This window comes from Anabrus simplex, chromosome 1 (genome assembly GCF_040414725.1).
Source record: "Anabrus simplex isolate iqAnaSimp1 chromosome 1, ASM4041472v1, whole genome shotgun sequence".
Taxonomy (NCBI): domain Eukaryota; kingdom Metazoa; phylum Arthropoda; class Insecta; order Orthoptera; family Tettigoniidae; genus Anabrus; species Anabrus simplex.
This window is the reverse complement of record NC_090265.1, coordinates 146,179,247-146,198,499: the sequence shown is the minus strand read 5'-3', so window position 1 is coordinate 146,198,499 and position 19,253 is coordinate 146,179,247. Positions and strand designations below refer to the sequence as shown.

Here is a 19,253-nt window from a genome sequence, read left to right as displayed (position 1 = left end):
ACGTGTTTGACCGGAACTTTGACGACGAGTATGCCTGCCCTCATGTTCCCATGCCGTCCAACATCGGGTCACTGTCACATCCGAATGCTCCACAAATCGGGATATTGCACGATTTGTCCAGCCGGCTACATTGAGACCCACAATGAGGCCCCTGTCAAACTCTGTCAGAGAATACAATTTCTCATCATGTATATCTTGTACAGTTTCACCGTACTGACTGTAATAACAGAAATGTTCATGAATTTAGACTTTTGTTGCTTAGTTCATATCAACTTGAGCATCGCTAAATGGAAACCTTGTTCATTCGCGTTAACTGGTGATTGTTGTGGTTTTTATCGTGCTTAAACTTAAGGTGAAAATCGGCGGGGTAATCAGCCTATATTGACAAAGGAAATTGTGAAGGCGAATATCAAATTGAGAAAAATCGTGAAGGAACGATCGCTTGAAGAATAAGACAAGACGGAGTCATGAAAGGAGGGAGAACGACTCCCTTTACATTGAATGCCTTAGGGCCGGTACTATAATGAGGGTTTAAACTGAAGATTGAGTTAAACTGTAACTTGAATTTAAACCGATTTTGAGTCTTATAATGGCCGGCCTAAGTTAAACTGAGGTGAAGGAAATATACGATCTTGGTAGTAGTGACTTACGAGAAAAGATGACAATGTTTGCAGTGACTTGCAAGAAAAGATGACCATCGATAATGTTTTATTTACTTCTTGTAGAGAAAATGGTGGATAAAAATAATAAACTTTGTCCTAATCTTACTTGTAAGGAAATAGAATTGCTTGTGCATTTAGTACAGACATATTTATATAGTCCGTGAAACAATGGCCTTATGAATTCCTTCGAAACCTTCCATTTTAATAAACACGCTACGGGAGGCATAAAACCACAATGCTGACTGAGGGGTTCTACAGCATGATTTCTGATATAGAAGGAAGTTACTTTATTTTCTAAAATGTACACTTTTGACATTCAAACAGTTCAAAAAGTCATTTTTACATTCTTACCTTTTCGTTGCATGTTTTACTCCAGCACCATTTTGCTGAAATAGGGTTATGACAGTCTGTTTTGTAAGCCTAAACCTATTCAAAAACTTTTTTTCATTCCATATATGAAAGTGACGTCCTCTTGCTTGGAAAACTCGTAGTGCCCGTGGTCGTTCAATGATTGGAAACAACTTCTTCATCATCGCTTAGTATTTCTTCAAACACCTCAAAAACATCTTCGAGATCCATTCGTTCTGCCTTGTTGTAAGGTTATGTATTCTTAAATTTCAGTTTAAACGGTAGATGAGTGGCAGTAAATTTAATCTCTAGTTAAACTTAAGATTAAATTTTATAATAAACGACTAACAGATAAACCGAAGTTTAAAGTGAACCAACAGTTTAAACTTCTATTATAATACCGGCCCTTAGTATCATAGAGACGGTAACTGTGAAGGCCTACAGAATCGAAAGCCTATAACATTTATCAGCAAACATTACATTTGCGATTGTTTGTTGTGTTGTGCTTTGTCCCTTCTGCTGCCATTCATCTCCGATAGATAGCATTACTGCTGTGTGCCGCCTGAGCTAAAAGAAGTTACGTACCCGAGTAGAACAGCCTGTCTGAATATTGGCGGGAAGTAGCTGAGGAGTTAGAATACTTTCCTCTGGTTCATACATGTTGTCATAACCTCTGGTACGTGACACACTGGTTCATTCGATCCCTGCTATGAGACGCTGATGGGAATGGGTAGTGGTAGAGCCATCTACAGTTAAAGCCGGAAGGTACGCTTGGCAACACTCTATCTATCTGGTTCAATAAAGACTGTTACAATGAACGGAAAAAGACCCTCCTGGCACTTCATCGAGCGAAGAACACATCGAACCCGAGTCACCTGACCCAATACGCCAAACAAAGAAGGAAATATAAATCACTAATCAAGAAAACAAGAATGGAGTACATTGAGGAAGACGCCAGGTGACGTGCTGCAGACGCCCAAAATGACCCATTCCTAGTGCTTAGGAAACCAAAAACTTCAGCAACAAATAATATCTCAATGTAGTCATGGGAAAACCACTTCAAAAGCATTCTCAACCTCAACCTCCAACACCGATCAACAGCTTTTGAATTAACTCCAGTAACAATGACGGGAAATCAATCCCCATAACAAGGCAGGAAATATATAATACAATAACATCAGCAAAAAACGGAAAGACCCCCGGCCCAGACAGCATCTGCACAGAACACCTGAAAGACTCTCTACCTGTCATGCTAGACTACTGGGTAGAACTATTCAACACATACATGCACACTGGGGAAATTCCAGAGCAATGGAGATTGTCAACAATCAAAATGATGTTTAAGAAAGGAGAAACTGACAATCCTGATTCATATCGAGGAATAGCCCTCGAAAATACATCATTCAAAATCTTCATGAAAATCTTAACAATCAGGCTTGCAGAAGAAATAGACTCCCAAATGCTAGAAAATCAATTCGGCTTCCGAAAGGGAAGAAACACACTACATGCCGTAAAATACCTAATAGAACAGGTCCAAGATACATTGAGGCATCCAGGAAAGAAATATTTTGTAGTCTTCGTAGACTATCGTAAGGCTTTTGACCTTGTTGATAGAGCAACACTCGTCCGGAAACTCAATTACCTAATAGGGGCTACACATCCGATAGCAATCATAATCTCGAATATCCTCAAATATAACTATGCCCAAATATCAGACAACATAACCCTATCCAAAAACGTAACCCATACAAACGGAGTCCTACAAGGTGACCAAATCAGCCCAATTTTATTCAACATCATGACAGCAGACATCACAGAAATAATCACAGATACCTCAGCATTGCTTATACTTTACTTTGTGGGATGGAGTTCCACGCATATTGCACTTGTTCGGTAACTGGACAGATTTGGTAAGATAATGTGTATGTTTAGTCCTCAGCCCGAAGGCTGGTTGGATCCTCAACAGCTCCGCCATCAACTGGAATAGATGGTCTAGGCATCACTGAAAAGGCTTACTAGGGAAATGAGGAGTGTGGTAGTTTCCTGTTGCTTTCCTAACCGAGCCAGAAGTTGCTATTGCATATCAGTCTGCCAAGCCCACTGAAATGCATGCACTAACCGACTCTATGAGCAATATTTTCACACCATTCATAGCAGGGACTGGCTGCAGAAGGAATTGTATTACTAGCATCACTCATACCTCAGTCACTTTCATTTTGTCAAAGCCAAGGATAAAGCTGACACAGATCAATGAAAGTAACAAAATTGCTCTAGCCCATACCAGAAGACATAGTGCACTGTAAACACTAGGTCCCGCCAGGAAAGGCACGGCAAGATGATATTAGTAAAATTATTTTAGAAAGATTATATTGACAGGTCTCTTACTTGAGCCGTGCCACATAAGAAATATATCTAATAATAATAATAATAATAATAAATAATAATAATATTGTTAGGTAAGACGCTGGAAAATGGAGAAAAGATTGCTAAATAAGGGCTGTTACTGATAAATTGTTTCATTTCGGCCTAAGAACACTTCTGGAGCAACTTTCTGAACTTTGGAACAGCTTAAAGTACTTCGGGTTCAGGTTCGATTCAAGTAATGAAAAAAAAACAGTTCGTCACTAGTGTTCGTGGCTTCTGATCATCATCATCATCATTGGTGGTCTGCCTATCGGCAGGCCTTCGCATGAATTTTCCACGCTGTTCTGTCTTCAGCCATTCTCTTTGTCTTCCAGTAGCTTCTATTCACCTTTATACTGTCCGCTAACTGATACATCTTCCTTCTTCTCTTCAGTTTCCCTTGTATCTTCCCTCCCAATGCTTCGGTTATTAAACAGTTTCGTCGTAAGCAGTGACCTAACCAATTTTTCTTCCGTTTTTGAATGCATTCCGATATTGTTCTCCTTTCCTTACTTTTTCCTGCCAGCTGATTTTCTCCATCTTCCGCCAGATGCACATTTCAAATGCTTCTAGTCTTCTTTCTTCCTCTTTTCTCAGCCCCATAAAGCGCCACACTCCACACAAAGCACTTCACTAACCTCTTCTTAAGGTCGCTATTTAGAGGCCCACTCAACAGTGTCCTTTGTTTCACAAATGTTTCCTTAGCCATTGTAAGTCTAGTCTTCACTTCGTCCAAGCAATAAAGATCACTTCTGATTATGCTTCCCAAATATTTGAATTTAGACACTTGTTCGATCTCCTTCCCCGAAAGCCTTGATTATTTTTCGACATTCCTCTTCATTACATGGGGCGAGAGGAAATGGCCTGCTTAAATAGTGTTTGTCTTTGTTATGAATGTAGTCTCTTAAAATAGATCTGTTTGTGTAAGGTGAAATGTAGCATTATATACAAGCCAGGCTATTAGTAGCTTCAACTAGTGTTGATATTTGTGAATTGACGCATTGATTGGTATCATTTTGACAATGGCGGTGGTGATTCATGGCTGACGAAGAAAGATTATAGTAATTTTCGACCTCATGAAGAACGAAGGTATGAAAGATAATATGGAATGAACAAGCATGAGGACGAGAAAGTTAAAAACTCAGTGAATTTCGCAGACCTATTAGTCTACCATTGGGGTAGCAAAACAATGAGAGCTGTTCAATGGAAGTTGGTCTGGAAAGATGCGGACTGAAATCTGACTAAATCGAATGTATTGACTAGTGATCAGAGAAATGTTGATCAGAGATGTGTATTCCTTCATCTATTTCCCATGTTTTTGTATTCATAAGTCTTGTGTTGACTTCAATAAAATAAATTTAGAAGTATGAGAGATCACAATGATGATAATGTTTTTCATTGTAGGTGACGATGCTGCTGTTTCGAACGTTTCAATGACTGCGACAAACGGCGGTGTATGCTCTATCGCTCGCGCGGCCGCTGCTCCACAACCTGTATCATCTGCTCGTCGTGTTGAGGCTGAATCTCACTAAGGTAAGACCAAATCTCCGTCCTCTTCTATAGCCAAAGCCAGATTTAGAGTGTTTAAGCACCTAGGCTGAAGACGTGGTGCGGTCCCCCTCCCTATTTTTGTATTACTAGACAAGGATGCTAAAAATAATGAGTAACAGTGGTTTATAAAGGGAGGTGGTATTGTTATAAATTGATGACTACTGATAATGAAATCATGAATAAAAATATATAAATAAAATTACTCAAAAACTTAATAAAATTAATAAGCATAATTAACCGAAATGTCCGTAGTATGGGCGCCAGAGTTCACCAGAATGGATCCCTCGAATTTAGATAAGAGCATGATAAACTTTATATCCCAGGGCGTGTACATAATGCTGCGTACTGGTACATCTGCTGCAGGCCTTACCTAACCTCCTGAAAACGACTAATTAGGTAGGAACTGCACCTAGGTTCATCAATAACACTGATTCTAAAATAGCTAACTATACTCTGAACAAATTCCGTGCATGAGCACCTCATCAACATACAACATTATACATATAATACGCACATAAAATATTGCTGGAAGACTCCATATTTACAACAACAACAATAATGAAAACCGTGGGAAAACGAAAGTGAGAACTAAGCTACCATTTGTAGATGGTCCGATGAACAATGTACATGTATGAAGATAAACACCTTTCACTGTCTCTATATCAATTCGATTTACCGATTCTCATAATCGGCAGTTATCACATCACACAGATACTGTACCTTGTACTACTGTGTTCACATATTTTAACACTTGTTGTAAATATATATACACACGTCTGTCGATCCTCAACATAAATTATGGAAAGTCTAAGATAGCTTTCACCAACATATAATGCTAGGCCGCCACAAGTGCTACCATACTTAATGCGAAGCACTCTCCACAATCAGCCACTTTCCACGAACATAACAAGACTACGCTCCACGAACGTTTGAAGTCCAGTCCATTGCAGCCGTGTCACTCCAGTACCGTGTATCAGCACTATTTCCTTCCCGTACAGTGTGCCAGTTGTAGTTCTCTTTATACAGTGTTACTGCTTGTAGTTGTAGTAGTTCCTTCTCGTTCCTTTACAATCACTCTCACAATCACCCTTACAATGTTCCTTACAATGTTTTGGTTGCCGCCGTATGATCAACCTTTATAGACATCAACATCCCCCTACTCTCAGATGATACGTCTGGATTGGTGCTTGCCAGCCAATCATGAGTAAACCTCTTCTTTCTCCCAAGTTATAAACAAACACTCGGGAGTTTTACATGAATCATCAAATTTCCCTGGTACAACAACAAGCTCATCTCATCAGGCTGGGATATATACATGACTAATGGAATTTCCTGACACAAGTACATCAACAAACACTGGGGTAGCCAGATGACTCATTCAACTTACCAGAGTTATTAAAGCAATGTTTTCCCACTCGTGCAAAACAAATTATTCATACCTACATATGTGGATATCTTCCAGCTTACCAATATAAATGGCAAAATATATAAATGAAATACTAATAATAATAATAATAATAATAATAATAATAAATCGAATACTGACAATAATATTTATAACTTCTACATATAATTCGGGGGTGTGATATATGTACTATCACAGTATGGGGGTGCTCATTAAAGGCAGTACTAAAGTGATTCTCGCGGTAAATATGTATATTTGTAAATGTTTTACGTATGATTTAACGTATGTACTGTACTATAGGACCCGTGCTGCTCCGTAGCTTTCATTATAAATAGGTCAGATAACTCGTCTTGATTTGCCTGTCGTAGTCATATTGTTTACCTGCCTTTTTCAATGACTTTATGAACATTTAATAAGAAGCGCTTTATGGTATGCCGCAGTTCGTAGTCAGAATTCATCCATTCTGACGTCATCATGCCGTCTGTTTGGTAAACATCTATCCATATATTCGCTTTTTTATCCTGCAGTTCTTGATGTAAAACTTGGTATTGTGTCGTAGAAAACAATGATATTTTAAATCCCAGTTCTTCAATATAGAACGGTTGTCTTGTGAGCTCATATGTTGGTCTCGAAGGAGCGTTTTTTACCAGACAGAGAACTATTTTTAAAAGATGCATGGCCTTCACTCTTTCTAATGTAGCTAGGTTATCCTTCGATGGGTGTTCCGAGATAACGTCTAAGGCGTATGTCATGATTCATGATGGGGTCTGTTTGTACGTAGAATTATTTCTCTTAGTAGTATATAAGTTATTAGGAATGCTCTGCCATCTGTTGAATATATTTGGAAGCTGGAGAGATTAGAGAATCAAAGAGTATTTAGTAGGGAATAGTGTTCTTCTGTGATCAGAAGAAGTGTATACGGTACTCTCCGGTTTGACAGGTGGTAATCAAACATGGCTGCATGCAATGACATTATTAAAGCTGAAAATCACATACATCAGAATATTAATGAAAGTGTTTGTCGCTTAGCAACCTGCTTAGTACAGAGTGTATTGCGGGTTAGGGTAAGCCTTCGCCTGCAATTATTGGAGCGATCATTTAATTATTTGATTTTATGATTACTCAAATTTGACTGAATTAAGAGACCCATCAGTGCGTCATAATTAACCAGCAGGTAATGCCCGAGAGAACAAAACAAAAATGAAGCAAATCGGTCCAGTAAAACGGACGGACGGATTTGCCAAAGCTGTTTTTAATGAACTCTTTTAATATACCGTATAGAATAACAGCAATCACGATTTATGTCTCAGAGCTTTAAGGGATACTGACTCGATACAGATATGAAACTCATTGTGTGTATGTTTGAAGACATTTTTGTTTGTTTTGAAATGACGAAAATGAACAAATATAACCGTGACTGAAATGTAAACACTTGGATTAGTTAAAACAATAAATAACAAATTATTTAAGAAAATCAAACTTTGAAACGTAGAATTATATTATCCTTTTGCGTTATTTAGATATTATTTCTCAGTGTACTGTAATCTTGAGATGCTACAGTATTAGGGTGAGAACTGGAAATGAAGTAACTTAATTTGTATATTCAAAATTACTTACTGTATTGTGCTGTAATCATTTATGTTGTTAACATTGAACATGTTTAACATGTGACTTTTTTGTGATGCAGCGTATTCATTCTACACCAAAATCGGGTCTCCCTATAGCTGTTCCGTAATAGTTATTTTGATTATTATTATTATTATTATTATTATTATTATTAATTATTATTTCTACTTCAAATTTACACACCATCAATAAGGGACTCTCTCCTTCTTCATATATTATAATCATCTACTATATATCGATATCCATCGAAAATCAATAGTGGTTCTAGCAAATGTTACCAATTTCTGTCTCTCTGCAACAGTCACTCCGTACAAATGACACTCGTAAATACTGTATAGTACTATATTACACTGTTTATATGTGATCGAAGTGACTGTGAAATGCGAATCTGATACTGTAAGAGTTTTATGTGTGAAAATGGCGAGTCTGCGATTTTTCATCAGTTACATCATGGTTCGACATTTCATAATCCGTAAATAAACAACACTGCAGCCACCGGAATTTTAATAACAATCGGCGTGGCAAGAACTGGTAAACATTAGGCAGCCACAACTACAGTTCCCTCGCTAGAAGAGGGCTACTTTTGGTTCGCTTGTCTTCTGCCGGACATCATGGAGAAGGATTCGGAAATCTGTAAAATGTCCTATTGTATTTTTAAACAGAACAATGTTATATTATGTAAGTCGAGTTTTCAGCCCGAATTCTGGTTGAATCCCCAACAGCTCCACCATCAATCAGCTGCCATAGATGGCCTAGCCATCTCTGAAGAAGCGTATTAGGGAAATGAGGAGTGATGCAGTTTCCAGTTGCTTTCCTCGCTAAACCAGAATGTGCATTTATATATCAGTCTACCAAGGACTTTGAAATGCATTCACCAAAAGACCCTATGATCGACACCTTCACACCATTCATCATAGGAACTGTCTGCATAACGAATGACATGACTTGCATTGGTCATACCTGAGCCATGTTTGAATGGCAGATTCATAAAAATCACCTTTCTATTATTGCTAAAAGCCTCTTGCGGCTTATCATTGATTGACTTAACTATTTCCACGGTTGTACTAGAGAGGGCAGCACCCTCAGTTGTGAACACGGAGGGTCATTTTTTCCGGCGAGACTGTAACTTTATCTCTTTGACTCGAATGTTTGTTGTGGTTATGAGAGATGAATATAAAATGGACTCCACAAAGATCGGAGTTGCTTTTCTGAGCTATAGATGGGTATTTATTAGATTTAAACTCTTACCGGGCGAGTTGGCCGTGCGTGTAGAGGCGCGCGGCTGTGAGCTTGCATCCGGGAGATAGTAGGTTCGAATCCCACTATCGGCAGCCCTGAAGATGGTTTTCCGTGGTTTCCCATTTTCACACCAGGAAAATGCTGGGGCTGTACCTTAATTAAGGCCACGGCCGCTTCCTTCCAACTCCTAGGCCTTTCCTATCCCATCGTCGCCATAAGACCTATCTGTGTCGGTGCGACGTAAAGCCCCTAGCAAAAAAAAAATTTTAACTCGGCCTATACTGCCATCCTTCTTTTTATTTTGACGACTAATATTGTAGGTATGGTGATTTTTCGACGGTTCTGTAACGATATTCTCCGCATTTAATTACAGCTGATTGATATGTACCTTTCTGCTCTGCGGCGTGAATGGACCGCGTGTTTGTTGCTGTTATTGTGATTGTGTGATGTTGGTAACTGGATCTCTGATCAATTCTATTTATGCGCAGTGCATTCTAATGTTTTTTGCTGTCAAAAGAATGTATGCCCTGCATGTCGACGCGGAGATCCATTCGTGTCGTATGGAGTGCGTAAACTGATGGGTTTATGCGTAACCACTGGGTCCCTATTATACTACTGCCTGTTGTCTGCGCCGTGCACGCTATCTTTGCCATGTAAGACCTTTGTTTGTGACCATGAGAGTCACACAATATGAGTTTGTGTTCAACTTATTGACGGGAGCTACTGCTCGCATTGTTTGCCGTTACCGGCAATGTCTGAATGTTTGGGGTGTGTGTTGGTGAGTGCGGAGAGTAAAAAGATGGCGTATCGGTCAGCTTAATTTTTCACTTTGATCTTGTTTCCGTACCTTGTGTTTGTTTTCGGTACGGTGTTAGTTATTTTGCCTTGGTCTCTGTCTGGGGCCCTTAGCTTGCCCACGAGGCCGCCATGTTTGTTTTCTTATATTCAGGGCATGTGATTCTCCTTGGGTTTTGGATTTTGTTTCCTTGGTCCAGAGATGTTTTCTGTCTGTGCCATGCTGATACCTGCATTCCTTTATTTTATCTGCTCTTAGTTTCTTCTCCCGGATGCTTGGGGATCTTATCTATAAATAGCTATTGTTGTTGAGACGATGATGGAGTTTGAAGGACGCGTATGTAAACAATGTAATTAATCTCGTGGAGAGAAAGAACAAACTAATCCTTGTGGATTGTGTTCAGATTAGCTCATTATGTAGTGAAAATACAATTGAGACTGTGAGCACGCCGTAAATTTAACATTAAGGTTGGTTGCTGTGCTCACGCATTACGTTAGTACATCGACTGAACCAAATGAACACATGTACGTATTATTTTAATACTTTAAATTGCTGGGTTCATTTTCTTTTTTTAATTTTATTATATCAATAAACTCTCATTTAAATTTTATTTGCATTTTATTGCTAGTAGTATTAGTCTCATCCCTGTCGTGCATTGTTGATTAGGGTCATTTCCAGTTCAGGGCTGTGTCTTGCCTTTCCTAGTCGCGGTCCACGCTTCGATTGTCCCGATGTGCGTATTATATTATGTCTTATCGGTAAGGGAGGGGTGCGGTTCATACCTCAGTCACTTTAACATTGTCAAAGGCAAGGATGAGAGACAGGTGAACGTAAGTAATACATTAATTCTTACCCATAGAAATAATGTAACAGCAACCTCTTTTCTCAGAGAGAAAATGTATGTCCTTCAGATCTGTCAACAACGACAGTTACTTTCTTGAAACGAGCAGTTTTAACAATTTGCTTTTATAGAAGTATTATATCATGTCTGTCTGTCTGTCTGTCTGTCTGTCTGTCTGTCTGTCTGTCTGTCTGTCTGTCTGTCTGTCTGTCTGTCTGTCTGTCTGTCTATTAGCTTATTAGCCCATAGGCTATATAAATAAAATGATAATTTAGTATGTACTCTTCAAATTGTTGCTGTATAGTTTGTTTTATTTCGAACTAGCTGATGTGCCCGTGCTTTGCTACGGAATTCTACATTATATACAGAATTATAGGTTAGGTAGTGTACACGTTGTGAATAAGATTGTAGTAAATTGCATAGCTCTTAAGGTTACCCTAGAAACGTGACGGGCTAGTCACCAAACGTCTTTTTTGTGAAGACGGGAATAAGGAAATTTTCATTGCAATGGTAGGCCCTTTGCCAACCATCAGTCACAATCGAGTTGGGAATTTTCATTATAATGGCAGACTCACTCTCCACCTGCCCTTTTACATCATCAGAAAGACAGCCTTAGTAGTTTCCGAACTGAAATCACCGTAGGTCATTACAATGGCGCCAGTAGGAATGTCGCGATTAAATGCAATGCTACCATACGAAATATTCGATCAAATGAAAACCCACACATGTTCTCACTTTTAACGAACGGTAGTACGCTGCCGATCTAACAGTCCAAAGTTCCACAGCTGGAATGACCAGGCGGCAGACAGCCGTGAGCCGTGAACGCTCTTTTATTTTCGGCGGGGGTTGACGAGTGGAGAGTCCCAGGGCAAAAACTATGTCCTTTTACTCATCTGTTTCCTAGGAATACCCGATGAATGGGAAAATCTCAGTTCACTACACTAGCGGGGAAGATCTATCTGACTTGGAGGCAATTTTTTCCTCCAAGTCAGAGGAGAAACCCCCTCGTGGGTGCTAATTTGGAATAAAATGAATGTAGAATTTAATACAAGTGAAGAGGAAGGAGCTTTTCTGCTCATTTAAAGGTTGAATTTTGAGTTATTTAGTGAATTGTGGTGCTATAATTTGTAACAGGCCGAAATTGTAATTCTAGACCAGGTCATAAGTTAGCTTCTGTCATTATTCCGATAATTGTGCACACTGATCAATCCAATCAGCACCTCAGAGTGGGGATCGAATAGCTGGATTGCTATGATGAACCAGTGAGTTATGTACCAACAGTATCAGAAAATGTACATGTTTGAACCAGAGAAATCGTGTGCTAGAGAAGAAAGTTATCTAACTCCCCTGCTATTTCCCGCCAATATTCAGACAGGCTGTAATACTCGGTACGCAGCAGTAATCCCATCTATTGGAGGTGAGTGGCAGCATAAAAGACAAAGAACATAACGGACCATCTACATTGGTATTATAAAAAACGTCACGACAAACAGTGGTCAACGTAATGTTATTGTTGATCCATTTTATGAGTTTTCGATATTGTAGGCCTTCACATTTAGTTTTCTTCCGACTCTGAAATACCACACGTATCATAGTCGGTATGGTAAAACTTAATAAAACATAAATGATCAGAAATTGTATTCTCTATAAAGTATAAATTCTGTTATGTCCTAGTATGTCCTATCTCTTCGATAGGACCAATAACATAAGTATTGAACAATTACATTTTAGGGAACTTCCCCTAAACTACCATTTCATTCAAGGTGAATAAAATTGTTTATATCTAAGACTGTAGTTTCTTATTCCCAGATTCTATATACAGATTTTCATCAAATTCCGTTTACCCATTTTCTCATGGCTCGGTGTTGGTATGGACTTAGCAACAAAAATACAAATTCATGAATGTCTCTGTTATTATAGCCGGTACGGTAAAATGTATAAGACATAAATTATCGGAAACGTAATTCTATATAACTTTATTTATGCAGTATTTATCGATAGGACCATTAATAACATAAATATTTGTGAATTAAATTTTAGGCCTTCCCCTAAACTACCATTTCGCTAAGCGTGAATGAAATTATTTATAGCCTAGATTATAGTGACTCATTTCCCTACTTTACATACCGATTTTAATTAAATTTTCTTCACCCTTTTTCTCGTGGTGCGTGTACATACATACATACATACATACATCTATATATATAAATTAAGAGTTTTGTCTGTACATTGCTCAGAATTTGAAAAAATGGTATTTCTGTATCGGTCATGTGCACAGTAACAAGGAAATGCACTTTTTACTTTTCCGTAACTTCTCTCTGTCTGTCTGTCTGTCTGTCTGTCTGTCTGTCTGTCTGTCTGTCTGTCTGTCTGTCTGTCTGTCTGTCTGTCTGTCTGTCTGTCTGTCTGTCTGTCTGTCTGTCTGTCTGTCTGTGTGTATGTATGTATGTATGTATGTATGTATGTATGTATGTATGTATGTACACGCATCACGAGAAAACGACAGAAGAGAATTTCATGAAAATCGGTATGTAAAGTCGGGGGATGAGCCACTACAATCTAGGCTATAAATCATTTTATTCACGCTGAGTGAAATGGTAGTTTAGGGGAAGGCCTAAAATTCAATTCTCAAATAGGCTATTTATATTATTAGTGGTCCTATCGATAAACACTTCATAACTAAAGTTACATAGAATTAAATTTCTGATCATTTATGTCTTACACAGTTTTACCGTACCGGCTATGATAACACAGATATTCATGAATTTCGTTTTTTGTTGCTTAGTCCACATCAGCGCCGAGCCACGAGAAAATGGGTAAACAAAATTTAATGAAAGTCGGCATATAGAGTCGTGGAAGAAGTAGCTAGAGTCTAAGCTATAAACAATTTTACTGACCCTGGATGAAATGGTAGTTCAGGGGTAGGTGCCTAAAATTTAAATTTAAATTACCTATGTTATTGGTCCTATACAAAAGTACTACATGGCAAAAGTTATAGATAATACAATTTCCGATCATTCATGTTTTATTCAGTATTACCGTACCGACTATGATAAGAGAAAATTTCAGAGTCGGAAGAAAACTAAGTGTGAAGGCCTACAATATCGAAAGCGCATAACATTGATCAGCAATAACATTATATTGACCATTGTTTGTTGTGATGTTCTTTGCCTCTTATTGGTGCCCTCAACTTAGATAGATGGGATGACTGTTGCGTACCGAGTATAACAGCCTTACTGAATAATGGCGGGAAATAGCTGGGGAGGTAGAAAACTTTTTCTTTAGCATGCCATTCCTCTGGTTCATACATTTCCTTATACTGCTGGTACGCAACACACTGGTTCATCATAGTATTCCAGCTATCCATTCCCTACTCTGACGCGCTGTTTTGAATAAGCAGTGTGCACATTTGACAGAGACTCACTTAATAATAGTAGTATGACCTGGTCTAGGATTACAATTTAGGCCTGTTCCAAATTATAGCTCTACAATTCACTAAATAATTTAAAATTCAACCCTGAAAAGAGCCGTTTCTTAAGAAAAGCGTCTTCCTCTTCACTTTTATTAAATTCTGCATTCATTTTATTTTAAATTAGCAGTGAAGAGGGGTTTTCTCCTCTGGCTTAGAGGAAAAATTTGCCTCCAAGTCAGATAGATTTTTCCGCCGCCAGTGTAGTGAAATGAGATTTTCCGACTCATCGGGTACTCCTAGGAAAGAGATTAGTAAAAGGGCAGAGATTTGCCCTGGGACTCTCCACTATTCGACCCCCCTCTGGCAAAAAGTTTAAGAGTGTTCATGGATAACGGCTGTCTGTGGCTTGGTCATTCCGGCTCTGGAGCTTTGGACTGTTAGATCGGCAGCATAGTACTGTTCGTTAAAAGTGAGAAATTGCGTGGTTTTTCGTTTGATCGAGTATTTCATATTGCTTTTCATCGCGCCATTCCTACTGACGTCATTGTAATGACGTACGTTCATTTCACTTAGGAAAAACAGCACGACAGTCTTTCTGAGGATGTAAAAAAGCAGGTGGAGAGTGAGTGTCTGCAATTATAATAAAAACTCCCCAACCTGATTGTGACTGATGGTAGGCAAACGGGCTTACCATTAGAAAGAAAATTCCCTAACCCAGTTTTCATATGAGAAAATACGTTTGGTGACTTCCCCGTCGCGTTTCTAGGTTAACGTTAAGAGCTATACAATATAATACAATCTTGCTCACAAAGTGTACACTACCTAACCTAGAGTTCAGTATACAATGTAGAATCCCGTAGCGAAGCACGGGTACATCAGCTAGTACATACATACATACATGCATACATACATACATACATACATGCATACATACATACATACATACATACATACATATAGATAGATAGACAGACAGACAGAAAGTACGTAAAATTTAAAAGTGCATATCCTTGTTACTGTTGATACGACCGATACAGAAATACCATTATTTTTAAATTCCGAGCAATGTACAGACAAGACTCTTATTATATATTGTACCCGGATGCGATGGGCCATATTTATCATGATTTGTTAATATAAAATAAATGTAGACATATGGGAATATTGAATCAGTTTGGTTTGGAAGGAAGAGTTTCAACATAGTCAGACGTATTCTCGACAATCTGTCGCCAAAGTTAAGTTTGTCATAATGGATGGTATATATTCCTTGTCAGAAGCTAAGAAGATTAAAATCGAGCACTGACAACAACAATTCCTACGAGGAGAGAGGGAGTATTTATTCTTGAACAAGGTGCGGGCAGCGCGTCACGATACTGAGAAAGTGTCGCAACAAAGTTTCCAACGCCTCGAGGCATTTTGTTGTCAAGCTGAAAGAAGAAGATATTTAAACGAACCGCTGCAGTATTAGCCAATGACAAAATTAGTAAAGGACTCGCAGATGTGCCAGCATAAGTGAAACCAATATGAACTCCAGTTAGTTTCTCCGATAACAATAATTAAAATATTCCAACCACCAAATTGAACTGAGGGGATTTTTGTGATATCATCCCAATGTTGATTAATTGTAATTGTAATGAATTAAAGTAAAGAATTCTTGGAAATGACCCACGCTATCTCGCCATTGGTCAAGAAGATCACGCCATCAGGGACGCTGACTTAGCGCGCGAAAAGTGGAGGACAGAAATCAAGTAATATTTCCGTGATCGCCGAACGATATGAAATCAGAATACGACACGTGAATGTGTATCGCCAGTTTATTAAGTGGGATAAATTCAGAGATCCAAATCCTCCTGCAAATTACGATTTAGGATAACCAACACCTCTCCCTCTGGAGTGAACGCAGATAACCCACGCGCGAAACCAGGTCGACCATATGTACTAGGGAGTCGGGCTTCACAGCACCCAGTCGTTTGAAATAATTTGATACGCTGACACGGTGACTCTGTGACTCAATACCAGGAAACGCATTATAGATTCTGTTAGAGTTGAAAGTACGTTAGTAGTCATGAGGGTGAAGACGAACGGTGATAATTATTCAGAATATCGAGTGTAAATTATCAGTATCACTGTATATGAAATTAATACATTTCTCAACATTTGATGTGTTGGAATTTAAAGGATCGACGGAACGCCGATAGTACTTTTTGAAGGCAGTGTTCAGAGCCTGAAATAAATATTTCACGATAGACGGTGTAACAATTATTGTAGCAGGGAACTGTAGGAGCGAGGCGATCACAAGACGGCATCATATACTTCAGGAAGTGCCGGTTGAAGAACGCGATACGCGCCGGTTCAATGAAACGACACTTTGTCGTAATGTGTCACGGCTTGTGGTTCGGGCTCAAGGAAGAAAATATTGTGCAAGTGTAATAGGTCTAGAGGCACCTGTAAGTGTTTTTTTTATATTCTGGTACAAATCATTGTAAATTATCTAATAAGATGTTAATCATTGGTAATCGCCCAGAAGTGTTTTGTTGTGTAAAATTTATTAAGTGCGACATGATGTACGAATAAATCACCATGGGGCCATGAGGCTTCTCATCCGCTACGAGACAACGGAATTCTACATAGGAATGAGTACACGAATTTAATATTTGGGGATGTTATCGCGACAGAACGGGATTCAGTGTAGATTAATCATGGTTACTTAACATGGATCGCCTCCCGAATCCATGGTTTTTTGAGATAGACGGACGAACTAATTTATATTAACGTAATTATGGGTTAGATTAATTAATTGAGTATTTGTTTGTTGTATATAATGTAATATGGGATATTTCTTTCAATTAATGCATGCTGTTTGTCAATACTTTGATCGAAGTTCATTTCAAGTGTTAGATTTCTCTTTGTGCTAACCCATTTATTTGATTTTCAATCACTGCGGTCATTATTTGTATTTTAGTATGAATATTTGTTACCAGACAGCCAGATTATGAAAGTGCCAGAGTGTGTAAAATTTGCGTTGCGTACGGAAGGTCATAATAATAATAAGATTTTGTGCGCCTGCAAGTTAAAGTATAATAATAATAATAACAGTGCTTCGTGAGTGGCTAGTGAAAATAATAATCAATGTGGAGATAACATGTAGCGTTAAAGAACTTAATTCGGGCAGTAAATTTGATTTTTACGTAAATTGTTGATTTCACGTTTTTGGACTCTATAATTATCATAACAATTTGTTTAGAAGTGATAGAGGAACGTGTATAGGATGTTCACGTTATATTGAAAGCCCAGAGTGGTTTGAGCCCATTTTTAAGATCGGAAGCCGTGCGGAACGAAAATCCGGCATAAGGTGAGAATTAAGCCTTACTGTTTTTGATGATGAAAGATAAATCTCGATGTCTAAGACGATGTGTATGTTGGGTATTCAGCCCGAAGGCTGGTTTGATCCTCTGCAGCTCCGCCAACAGCTGTCATAAATAGCCTAGGTGTCACTGAAGAGGCGTACTAGGGAAATGAGGAGTGACGTAGTTACCCGTTGCTTTCCTCACCGAGCCAGCCGCTGCTATTACATATCAGTCTGCCAAGCCCACTGAAATGCATGCACCAACCGACCCTATGAGCGATATCTTCACACCATTCATAACAGGGACTGGCTGCATAAGCAGTGGTATTACTAGCATCACTCATACCTCAGTCACTTTCAAATTATCAAAGCCAATGATGAGACTGAGACATGTCAATGAAAGTAACAAATTTGATATAGCCCATACCAGAAGACATAGTGCACTGTAAACACTACATCTCGCCAGCAAAGGCATTCTAAGACGATATAATGTCGATTCCGGTGTTATGAGTGGCAGAATCCACGCACCGAGGATTAATTAGTATATTAAAAGTTAGCAATCGCAGGCATTGGATGCATTTGCCCAGCCGCGATGTGCCATGGGATTTGAGGTGTGTCTTGGGAGGACATGGTGTACCCATAAAATTAACGGCAGTACGAAATGAAGGTTACGGTTCCGAATACCGTGGTGTTCCGATCGATGTTAATCGGATCTTGGTGGTTCATTCTAGAGAGTGGAAATCAAAATATAAAACTTGTCATTTTAATAATAATAATAATAATAATAATAATAATAATAATAATAATAATAATTGTACCGGGTGGTATACCTCCACGTCGCTAATTCAAACTTTTCGCCGGTTGAAACTCCCCTACTGGAGGAAGCCTGAACTTTATCTACTGTGTTAATTTTCAAGTTTCTCAGAAGATGTCCCTACTTGTAAATTTTGAAGGTTCTGAACTGGGTCGTTTTCGATGTATTTTTGTTTTGCCTGTAGTAAGAAGTGCGAACATTCTCTTCTGGATGGCACTACTGAAGGATTACAATGGTGCACCCTAGTGCGAAGTGAAAGAACTGTTTTTTGGAGAAATTTGGTGTTCAAAAGTTTGTTCTTTGTTAAATTTCTTTCAGTCATTGTTTAAGTTGGCAATATTAACCCTTTCTTTCCCCTTGTTTTGAATTTACCAATCCCGAATTTCTCGAATTAATTTTCAACCAATATAATGTGTTTCTTCTTCATCTTGTGTAGGGGTTTTCTTGGTTAGCCAATAACATTCTTGTGGGAGGGTGTTCTCATTCTGGAAACGCCTTGAACTTTCCGCGAGAGTATATAAACTGCTGATTTTCGGGTCTCCGGGCCACTTCAGTAACTTCTTTCAGTGTGTAAAGTACGTAGCAGGGGGCGGGAAGCGCCTCTTTCGTCGGGCAGCAGTTCAACCACCAGGTAATGGCCGTTTAATAACTTCTTTTCTTGCTAGCTCAGCAGTTTAACTCTCGGGGCAGGTCCGAAGCGTTTTACCATGTAACTTTTCCCTAAAATGTAAAGACACTTGGTATCAATTCTATCTTGTTAAACTACATATTGGGATAGAGAGTGCTTAACCCTCTCGAGCTCCCACTCAT

The 19,253-nt window shown here is 38.8% G+C and overlaps 1 long non-coding RNA gene across 1 annotated transcript in view; it reads left to right on the top strand.

The window, feature by feature from the left end:
* The window catches only part of LOC136885136 (uncharacterized), a 190,596-nt gene that overhangs the window by 101,453 nt on the left and 69,890 nt on the right, over positions 1–19,253 (top strand). The window contains exon 2 of the long non-coding RNA XR_010861472.2: positions 4,818–4,946. This is a non-coding gene — a long non-coding RNA (uncharacterized lncRNA). The remainder of the gene's footprint in view (positions 1–4,817; positions 4,947–19,253) is intronic.